The following is a 10,764-nucleotide window of genomic DNA, read 5'->3' as shown; positions in this document are numbered from 1 at the left end:
CCAGATCCTGAAAGGTATTTAGCCACCTAACTCTCATTGATTTCCCTTTGTTGATTTCAAGGAGTGACTGAGACATAAACCCCTTTTAGGGCAATTACTCTTCCTTTAGCTTTCCTCACTAACTTGGTTTTAGTTTAGGATTTGTCGTTGTTGTTTGTTGTTAAATGGACAGTCTTGATACCTTAGAATTGATGTAACACGCTTTTGCATATCCATCAGTGTTCAAACCGGGAAGGAAAACCATGGAATGATCATCACTTTCTTCTCTCGAAGGTTTCTCTGTTTCCTTCTTTCCAAGATTTCTCTCCCCACTCCCCCTTACATTCTCTTTCTCCTTCTGTCCATGCTTTCAATCCTGGTCATTAGTTATTATTATATTTTATTTTACACGATCTCTCGGGCTTCAGAGGGAACTGCTGGCCCCCAGCCTGTACTGGGCGTTGGTGGGGAGGAGGGTGCAGTGCAGGATCAAAACCCTGCTCACTTGGGATCCTTCTCCCTCTTCTGGAAAGTCCCAAACCTGAAGTAAGCTCTTGGAGCGATCACAGTTCACATGGGCTGGGGGAGGGGGGCATCTCGCGCTCTGGATTGGCTCAGCATCTGCACGTGAGGCTGCACTCCCGCCTCTGGGCTGACAGCTGCGTGGCCGCTGAGGCTCGGGGTGGCTGAGTGAGTGCGGGAGGCTGGCGGGGCAGGCGCCGGCGAGTACGGGAGCGGCGCGCGCGAGCCCTCGGCTGGCCGCCGGAGCGCCAGCAGAGCGCGCGCAGCCCGGGGAGCAGCCCGGAGAGCGGCGGCAGGATCCGGCACGGAGGTAGGTCTGCCCGCGGCCGCTGCTGCTCTGCCCCGCTGCAGCCGGGAGTTACACGCGGGCAGGGCGGCGTGGCAGGGCTGTTGCTGGTGCAGTAGTTACTGGAAGGCGGGGGAGGCTTTGCTGTATCCAGTGGCACTTGCGGGTAGCCGCAGCAGCTGAGCTGAGCTGCCCCGAAGGTCTTGTGGTGTGGAGGCTCCGGTGAGCGGCTGCCCCGCTGGTTTCGCTTCTTTCCGGGTGTGCCGGGTTTGGGCGCTGCCGGGCGATGTTCTCCCGCGAAGTACGAAGAAGTAGCAGCCCCGAGAGCGAAGGCTTAAGCCGCCTCTGGCAGCCCACATGTGCCAGTCGTGGAAGGGCTGGGGCTCGTCATCCCAGTGTAAACCCAGCCCGGCTTTCCTTCTAGCAGAACCACATTGTTATGGGCTGCGATCAGCCTCTGGCGCGGAGAGATCGGCCTGGGATAGTGCGTTTTTAAGAGCCAGATACTGCTCCCATTGATGTCGGTGGCACAGTTCCCAGTTCCTGACGACATTCCTATGTTGGTATTTACAGTAGCCAAAGTTAAATATTTACAGGCGGATCGTTTGAGTTTCTAGCGGCTGACTGTGGCTTTTGTTTTTCTTGCAACGTGTTTGTTTGCTAGTTACACGGGGTGGGGGTCAGATTTTTGCGTGGGGGTGGGTACCCCCGCTCAGAGTTTGGAATTGGCTGCTCTTTCTGTAGAAATCAGAGGTTTCAGAGTAGCAGCCGTGTTAGTCTGTATTCTCAAAAAGAAAAGGAGTACTTGTGGCACCTTAGAGACTAACAAATTTATTAGAGCATAAGCTTTCGTGAGCTACAGCTCACTTCATCGGATGCATCCGATGAAGTGAGCTGTAGCTCACGAAAGCTTATGCTCTAATAAATTTGTTAGTCTCTAAGGTGCCACAAGTACTCCTTTTCTTTTTGTAGAAATCAGGACAGCGTCCCTGGAGCTATTGGCGTAACCAAGATCAGAGATCAGAGTAGCAGCCGTGTTAGTCTGTATTCGCAAAAAGAAAAGGAGGACTTGTGGCACCTTCGAGACTAACACATTGATTTGAGCATAAGCTTTGGTGAGCTACAGCTCACTTCATCGGATGCGTTCCTCTCAGCCACAGTGGAGGATGGAGATATAGGGGCCGTTGGGGGTGGGTTCGCCATTCAGGGATTAATTTTTTTGTCTCATGTCTCAAAGATAAGAAACTGTGGGCTAGATCCTCAACTGCTGTCAATAGACAAAACGCCATTGAAATCAAAGGGGCTGTGCTAACTTATGCCAGCTGAGTTGCTCTGTTAGGTTCTTTATGTATTCTGAGCACTCACCCACCAAATAGTGACCAGTAACTTCCAGTACTGGGACATCCCCAGGAACTGGGTGCGTGTTGCTCCCAACAGCATTAATTAATTGTAGAGTGGTATTAGTTAATTGTCGTAGTGCACAAGTGAAAGGGCTGGTTCCCGCTCACCCTTACACTTGTACACTAGGATAGCCCTGGTGGCTTCACTGGACTAGCTCAGATTTACACCTGCGTAAGCAAGAGGAGAACCATTTGCAGTAGAGCATCTGAGAAACAGTGGGGGATTCTTGTCAACTGCTGGAAACGGTCCACCTTGATTATCAGTACAAAAGATTCCCCCTTCCTCCTGTAAGTGATCACTCTCCTTACAGTGTGTATGGTAGCACCCATTGTTTCATATTCTCTGTGTATATAAATCTCCCCACTGTATTTTCCACTGAATGCATCCGATGAAGTGAGCTGTAGCTCACGAAAGCTTATGCTCAAATAAATTTGTTAGTCTCTAAGGTGCCACAAGTACTCCTTTTCTTTTTGCGAATACAGACTAATACGGCTGCTACTCTTAAAGGGATAAAGATCAGGATAAAAATAAGTATATAATGCTTTAAACTGCTTTATGTGTGTTACTTATAAAACATGTTTAAACAATACACTTGATTGTCAAGGTACTTTTGCTCACAATTATGTTGTCTGTTTACTGTTTTCCATTTCATCTAGTGTGGACAGTGCCACTAGATTTGTAAGACTCATTCAGTGGTGCTGTTAAGATCCAACACACTGCAATGGAATCTTTGCATTAAAAAAAATTGAACTCACTTCTGTCATTCTGTTCCTCCACTGTCTACATTTTATGTCTTAAGTTAGTTACCGGAATGTCCCCCTTTTAACCTCCATCTCAGCTAATGTGAATTATCTCTCAGGAATGCCTTCATTTTATCCTTTGTCTAACTTTATTGTGAGGCAGAGGTGATGTTATCAACACTCTGCACTTAACAAAGAAATTCAATACTCTGCAATTTAACAGAGAAATTCTTAAAAGACTCTCTCCTCCCAGGTCATCTGACAAGAAGAGTGCTGGTACCTCCTCAGGTATTCTGCTATTCCTATTCACAAGGAAGAATAGACTCTTCCATCTCCCCTTACGGAAATTGGAGGATGGGCAGTGCAGTACTAGTGAGTCTCCTCAGCTAGGTATATCTAATCAAGGCTGCGGCACACTTCTTTGGAGGAGGTCACTCAAACCTACTGTGTCTCTTCTTCTCACATTAAGGTGACAGGAAAGGAACAGACATAGCATTGGTTAAATTGGATGACTAAACAGCACTGGACATTTAGCAAGAGACAGTTTCCCCCACCCTCCATATCTGTAATTTTCCTGTGTCCTCTTAATAGCAGTGTTCTTTGTAGGTGTAGGTAGCTATTCTAATGTCATTTAACCACCATCACCAAAAGAATATAAATTCCCCTTGAAGGAGAAAACAGAAAAGAAACCCCTGTGATGACTTAACCATATCTGTTTTCAAATAGGAAGGTTTTTTCCTCACTTTGCTAAGACTGGATAATTTAACTGCTCCTTCAGCCAAGGGAGGAATGTGATGGGGGGAATGTGGAAGCCATTATCTCTAAGAATTAGTCCTACAAACAAACTTCCTGGAGTTGTTGGTATGTCAGTTTGCCTTCTGGGGCAAAGATCCGATCAGTAAAATGAAAGTTTGATGCACTTGCAGTGTTTGCATTTAGAGAGAACATGATGTGTTCTGAAAAAGGCTCTAAAATAAGTAGATTTTTCTTGTAGCTCAGACTCAGTTCAACTTATTTTCCTGTGAGGAGGTTCATGATTTTTCAGCAGTACATTTTGATTTAAAAACAGACGATGGGTTGAAAATAATTAGTTTGAAAGAGAAATGTTCCCTGAGAAGTGCATGAATTTTCCATTGTGTTTGTTGTGTTTAATAGGTTAAACTCTAGCATTCAGAAACAAAAAGGGGGCGGAGGGGAAGGTGTACTTTGTCCCTACCTTTCACCCCCCCCCCCCACCCAAACAAACATGCCAGGTCCATTTTCTACATGTTATGTACATGTTCTCTTCTAGAGTGAAATAAATAAAAGCCTGTTAATTGCTGAATCTAGATAGAATAACTGTAATTACTGTTTCAGAGTAGCAGCCGTATTAGTCTATATCCGCAAAAAGAATGGGAATACTTGTGGCATGTTAGAGACTAACAAATGTATTTGAGCATAAGCTTTCGTGAGCTACAGCTCACTTCATCGGATGCATGCAGTGGAAAATACAGTAGGGGGATTTTATATACACAGAGAACATGAAACAATGGGTGTTACCATACACCATTGTAATGAGAGTGATCAGGTAAGGTGAGCTATTACCAGCAGGAGAGGAAAAAAAAACCTTTTGTAGTGATAATCAAGGTGGGGCATTTCCAGCTGTTGACAAGAACTTGTGAGGAACGGTGGGGGGAGGGAGGGAATAAAAGTGGGGAAATAGTTTTACTTTGTGTAATGACACATCTACTCCGTCTTTATTTAAGCCTAATTTAATAGTGTCCAGTTTGCAAATTAATTCCAATTCAGCAGTCTCTCGGAGTCTGTTTTTGAAGTTTTTTCGTTGAAGAATTGCCACTTTTAGGTCTGTAATCGAATGACCAAAGAGATTGAAGTGTTCTCCGCCTGGTTTTTGAATGTTATAATTCTTGACGTCTGATTTGTGTCCATTCATTCTTTTACGTAGAGACTGTCCAGTTTGGCCAATGTACATGGCAGAGCGGCATTGCTGGCACATGATGGCATATATCACATTGGTGGATGCGCAGGTGAACGAGCCTCTGATAGTGTGGCTGATGTGATTAGGCCCTATGATGGTGTCCCCTGAATAGATATGTGGGCACAGTTGGCAATGGGCTTTGTTGCAAGGATAGGTTCCTGGGTTAGTGTTTTTTGTTGTGTGGTTGCTGGTGAGTATTTGCTTCAGGTTGGGGAGGCTGTCTGTAAATAAGGACTGGCCTGTCTCCCAAGATCTGTGAGAGTGATGGGTTGTCCTTCAGGATAGGTTGTAGATCCTTGATGATGCACTGGAGAGGTTTTAGTTGGGGGCTGAAGGTGATGACTAGTGGCGTTCTGTTATCTTCTTTGTTGGGCCTGTCCTATAGTAGATGACTTCTGGGTACTCTTCTGGCTCTGTCAATCTGTTTCTTCACTTCGGCGGTGGGTATTGTAGTTGTAAGAGCTTGATAGAGATCTTGTAGGTATTTGTCTCTGTCTGGGGGGTTGGAGCAAATGTGAGCTGTAGCTCACGAAATTTATGCTCAAATAAATTTGTTCATCTCTAAGGTGCCATAAGTACTCTTTTCTTTTTGCAGATACAGACTAACACGGCTGCTACTCTGAAACACATCTAGAGAAGTTTATCATAGGTCTATTTCACAAACAAACTTGCAATTTGTTAAACCTGTCTAGTTAAAATGGTGCAAACGCCTGTGTTGATACTTACTTCAGTTTGCTTGATTTATGGCTGTTTAATTTATACTTATTCTAACTGTGTGAAACTAAACTTAAACAAGCCTGGTTCAAGCCAGAATCAGATTGTCCACCCAGGAGTTAAACCAACTGAGTTAAAAATGACACTGAAACAGTGCTACTCTGCATGCTGAGGGGCTGTTCTAAGGATCTCCAGGGCTGGTGTTGACTGGCCCTCAAAATTGGGAAGCCATTACTGGCTCTGGACCCTTTAAACTCATTCCTCCACCAAGAAGAGCCCAGCTGCAAGAGAGAATCTGGCCTGTCATGTCTGATTTTTTTTTTAATTTAAAAAAAAGAACACTGTAAACTTAATTACAATACAACAAATTACACTAATATCTAAAAAAAGAAAAGGAGTACTTGTGGCACCTTAGAGACTAACAAATTTATTGGAGCATAAGCTTTCGTGAGCTACAGCTCACTTCATCGGATGCATCCGATGAAGTGAGCTGTAGCTCACGAAAGCTTATGCTCCAATAAATTTGTTAGTCTCTAAGGTGCCACAAGTACTCCTTTTCTTTTTGCGAATATAGACTAACACGGCTGCTACTCTGAAACGAATATCTAAATAAGCAAATATGGAATTATGAGACTGCATTTTATAGCATCTTTCTAATATCCAAAGCCATGAAAAGAGTAGATAGATTCCTGAGATAAGTATATTCTCAGTTTATATACAGGTCTGTTATATTTAGCTTTTTTTAAAAGGATTTTAAGACAAATTCTAGGATTCAAAAAAGGATTTGATACCCAAAAAAGAATATCTGCATGACATTAGCTAGGACAAAAAATGAGGATTATTTTTAAATGAATATTAACTATTTTCACGTTTTGGGTTATAAACAAGAAGGGTCAGAAAGGAATTTCAGAAATTCCATTATGTAATATTTGTGCAACAGGTCCAGCATGTTGTATGAGATTTCACATCCTTTGGTGACAATTGCACTGAGCTTTAAAAATTAGTAATAAAGGAAGAAAATTCTTTTTTTGGATACTATTTTTTTACTCTTGCTTTTCAGCGTTTAGTCTTCAGTTTACATGATGAAACTAGATTAGTCTTGTTGTCTGGCTTTCATTCGTTAGCACAGTGCTGGTCTGTTTGGCTTTGTAATGCTGTTGGTAAGGGTAATCAGTTATTTTTTTGTCAAGGTTCCAGTTTCTTTGTCAAGGTATAGTCAAGGTCCAGACTTCAGAGAAAAGAATAAAGCCCTCCAATAATGATAATAAGTAAATAAAAAGATTTCAGGGTCCATTCAAAAGTGTCTGGCGGTCCGGATTTGGTCTGCAGGCTGCCTATTGACTACTCTTGGTGTAGGTTATGAATATTTATTTGCACTTGCTAGGCCCTAGAGGATAATTTTTAGATTACAAAGTTTTTTATATAAATATTTTTTAAAAAATAATGTAAACACTTCTATGTTAAAGCAGTGAAATTCTGGCATGGATGCTAATACCCCTTAAACTCACACTGGCATAAGTGTCAACTTTACATTGAATTTTCTGACTCTTGGTAATGGCATGATCTTAACTCTGTTGTAAAGGAAGTATTTTTTTAAAATGACTATCCATTTCTTTATATGCATGCATCCATTGCTGAAGCATCTGGGTCCTTTAACAACAAAACAAACATGCTGTTTAAAAATGAAATAAAAGGCACTCTTCTGCATTTTGACTCCTGTGTTCTTGAGATGCAAATCAGGAAGTGGTCCTTTTCAAGTAAGGAGCCTGAAATTATACTTTTTCCAAATTACTGTATATACTCGATCATAAGCCGGTTCGTTTATAAGCTGACCCCCCCACAAGATGGATAAGTAAAAATGGAATTTTTTTTATGACCCATTCATAAGCCGACCCTATAATTCAGGGGGCAGCAAACTTTGGCTCCTGGGCCATCAGGATAAGCTACTGGCGGGCAGAGACGGTTGGTTTACCTCGAGTGTCCGCAGGCACCGTGGTAAACCTAAGTAAACAAACTGTCCAGCCCACCAGCTGCTTACCCTGACAGGCTGGGACAGCAACTAGTGGGGAAATTTTTTGGTGGTGGTGGGAGAAGCTGGGGGTCAGGGGAGTAACCCCTGTGATCACCCCCACACATGATCCTACCCCTATCCCGGGACCTCCACAGTCATCCGATTCCTTCCCACCTTAGCTGGGGTGGGCCAGGGAAGATGTCTCTGGCCTGGCTGGAGCTGCTCCGGCAGGCCAGGTGGCTTGGCTGCAGCCACCTACGGCGGGCGGGGCTGGGCCACTGCTTCAGAGCCTGAGGGGAGAACAGCGTGGCCAGAAGCAGAGAGACTGGGCCCGCCTCTTCCCTTCTGGTCTGCTGGCTGTGCTGCCTCTCCTTGCCCCTTCTGTTGTGGGGAGGGGCTGTGTTCCACCTCTCCTGCTCTATACCCATTCATAAGCTGACCCCCCTTCACTGGTGCTTCCCTTTTTTACTAAAAAAAATTTTGGCTTATGAACTAGTGTGTATATATATTCATAGATACTAAGGTCAGAAGGGGCCGTTCTGATCATCTAGTCCGACCTCCTGCACAGCGCAGGCCACAGAATCTCACCCACCCACTCCTACGAAAAACCTCACCTATGTCTGAGCCATTGAATTCCTCAAATCATGGTTCAAAGACTTCAAGGAGCAGAGAAGCCTCCCTCAAGTCACCCATGCTACAGAGGAAGGCGAAAAACCTCCAGGGCCTCTCCAGTCTGCCCTGGAGGAAAATTCCTTCCCAACCCCAAATATGGCAATCAGCTAAACCCTGAGCATATGGGCAAGATTCACCAGCCAGATACCACAGAAAATTCTTTCCTGGGTAACTCAGATCCCATCCATCTAATATCCCATCTCAGGGGATTAGTCCTATTACCCTGAATATTTAAAGATCAATTACTTACCAAAATCCCATTATCCCATCATACCATCTCCTCCATAAACTTATCGAGTAGAATCTTAAAACCTGATAGATCTTTTGCCCCCACTGCTTCCCTTGAAAGGCTATTCCAAAACTTCACTCCTCTGATGGTTAGAAACCTTCGTCTAATTTCAAGTCTAAACTTCCTGGTGGCCAGTTTATACCCATTTGTTCTTGTGTCCACACTGGTGCTGAGCTGAAATAATTCCTCTCCCTCTCCTGTATTTATCCCTCTGATATATTTATAGAGAGCAATCGTATCTCCCCTCAACCTTCTTTTAGTTAGGCTAAACAAGCCAAGCTCCTTAAGTCTCCTTTCATAAGACAAGTTTTCCATTCTTCGGATCATCCTAGTAGCCCTTCTCTGTACCTGCTCCAGTTTGAATTCATCCTTTTTAAACATGGGAGACCAGAACTGCACACAGTATTCTAGGTGAGGTCTCACCAGTGCCTTGTATAATGGTACTAAAACCTCCTTATCCCTACTGGAAATGCCTCTCCTGATGCATCCCAAAACTGCATTAGCTTTTTTCACAGCCATATCACATTGGCAGCTCATAGTCATCCTATGATCAACCAATACTCCAAGGTCCTTCTCTCTTCTGTTACTTCTAATTGATGCATCCCCAGCTTGTAACTAAAATTCTTGTTATTAATCCCTAAATGCATAACCTTACACTTCTCACTATTAAATTTCATCCTATTACTATTACTCCAGTTTACAAGGTCATCCAGATCCTCCTGTATAATATCCTGATCCTTCTCTGAATTGGCAATACCTCCCAGCTTTGTATCATCTGCAAACTTTATTAGAACACTCCCACTTTTTGTGCCAAGGTCAGTAATAAAAAGATTAAATAAGATTGGTCCCAAAACCGATTCCTGAGGAACTCCACTGGTAACTTCCCTCCAACCTGACAGTTCGCCTTTCAGTAGGACCTGTTGCAGTCTCCCCTTTAACCAATTCCTTATCCACCTTTTGATGTTCATATTGATCCCCATCTTCTCCAATTTAACTAATAATTCCCCATGTGGCACGGTATCAAATGCCTTACTGAAATCTAGGTAAATTAGATCCACTGCATTTTCTTTATCTAAAAAAATCTGTTACTTTTTCAAAAAAGGAGATTAGGTTGGTTTGGCACGATCTAACTTTTGCAAAACCATGTTGTATTTTGTCCCATTTACCATTGACTTCAATGTCCTTAACTAATTTCTCCTTCAAAAATTTTTCCAGGACCTTGCATACTACAGATGTCAAACTCACTGGCCTGTAGTGACCCGGATCACTTTTGATAGGAACTATAGGAAAATAGGAACTATGTTAGCAATTCTCCAATCATTCGGTACAACTCCTGAGTTTACAGATTCATTAAAAATTCTTGCTAATGGGCTTGCAATTTCAGGTGCCAATTCCTTTAATATTCTTGGATGAAGATTATCTGGGCCCCCCGATTTAGTCCCATTAAGCTGTTTGAGTTTCGCTTCTACCTCAGATATGGTAATATCTACCCCCTTATTCTCATTCCCATTTGTCATGCTACCATTATCCCCAAGATCCTCTTTAGCCTTATTAAAGACTGAGGCAAAGTATTTGTTTAGATATTGGGCCATGCCTAGATTATCTTTAACCTCCACTCCATCCTCAGTGTTTAGCGGCCCCACTTCTTCTTTCTTAGTTTTCTTCTTATTTTATATGACTATAGACCTTTACTGTTGTTTTTAATTCCCTTTGCAAGGTCCAACTCTACTCGACTTTTAGCCCGTCTCACTTTATCCCTACATGTTCTGACCTCAATAAGGTAGCTTCTCCTTGCTGATCCCTCCCATCTTCCACTCCCTGTATGCTTTCTGCTTCTTCTTAATCACCTCTCTGATGCTTGCTCATCCAGCTTGGTCTACAACTCCTTCCTATGAATTTTTTTCCCCTTTCTTGGGATACAGGCTTCCGATAGCTTCTGCAGCTTTGATTTAAAGTAATCCCAGGCCTCCTCTACCTTAGATCCATAAATTCTTCAGTCCAATCCACTTCCCTAACTAATTTCCTTAATTTTGAAAGTCAGTCCTTTGAAATCAAAAACTCTAGTTGCAGATTTATTTTTGTTAATCCTTCCATTTAGTTTGAACTGAATTAGCTCATGATCACTTGAGCCAAGATTGTCCCCTACAACCATTTCTTCTATGAGGAAATAAA

At 43.1% G+C, this 10,764-nt stretch overlaps 1 protein-coding gene across 3 annotated transcripts in view; it reads left to right on the top strand.

Annotated features, from left to right (window-relative positions):
* Positions 1-504: 504 nt before the first annotated feature.
* Positions 505-10,764, top strand: part of STXBP6 (syntaxin binding protein 6) — a 232,836-nt gene continuing 222,576 nt past the window's right edge. Inside the window, exon 1 of one of the 3 annotated variants that reach the window (XR_006282047.1) lies at positions 505-525. The gene's annotated coding sequence lies outside the window, so the exon portion shown is untranslated. Of the gene's footprint in view, positions 526-555; positions 812-10,764 lie in introns of those variants that run through there. The other 2 variants (XM_043516494.1, XM_038404259.2) reach the window with 2 other exon arrangements.

Source organism: Dermochelys coriacea, chromosome 6 (genome assembly GCF_009764565.3).
Source record: "Dermochelys coriacea isolate rDerCor1 chromosome 6, rDerCor1.pri.v4, whole genome shotgun sequence".
NCBI classification, from domain to species: domain Eukaryota; kingdom Metazoa; phylum Chordata; order Testudines; family Dermochelyidae; genus Dermochelys; species Dermochelys coriacea.
The sequence above is the reverse complement of the archived record's forward strand: the minus strand, read 5'-3'. Positions and strand labels throughout refer to the sequence as shown.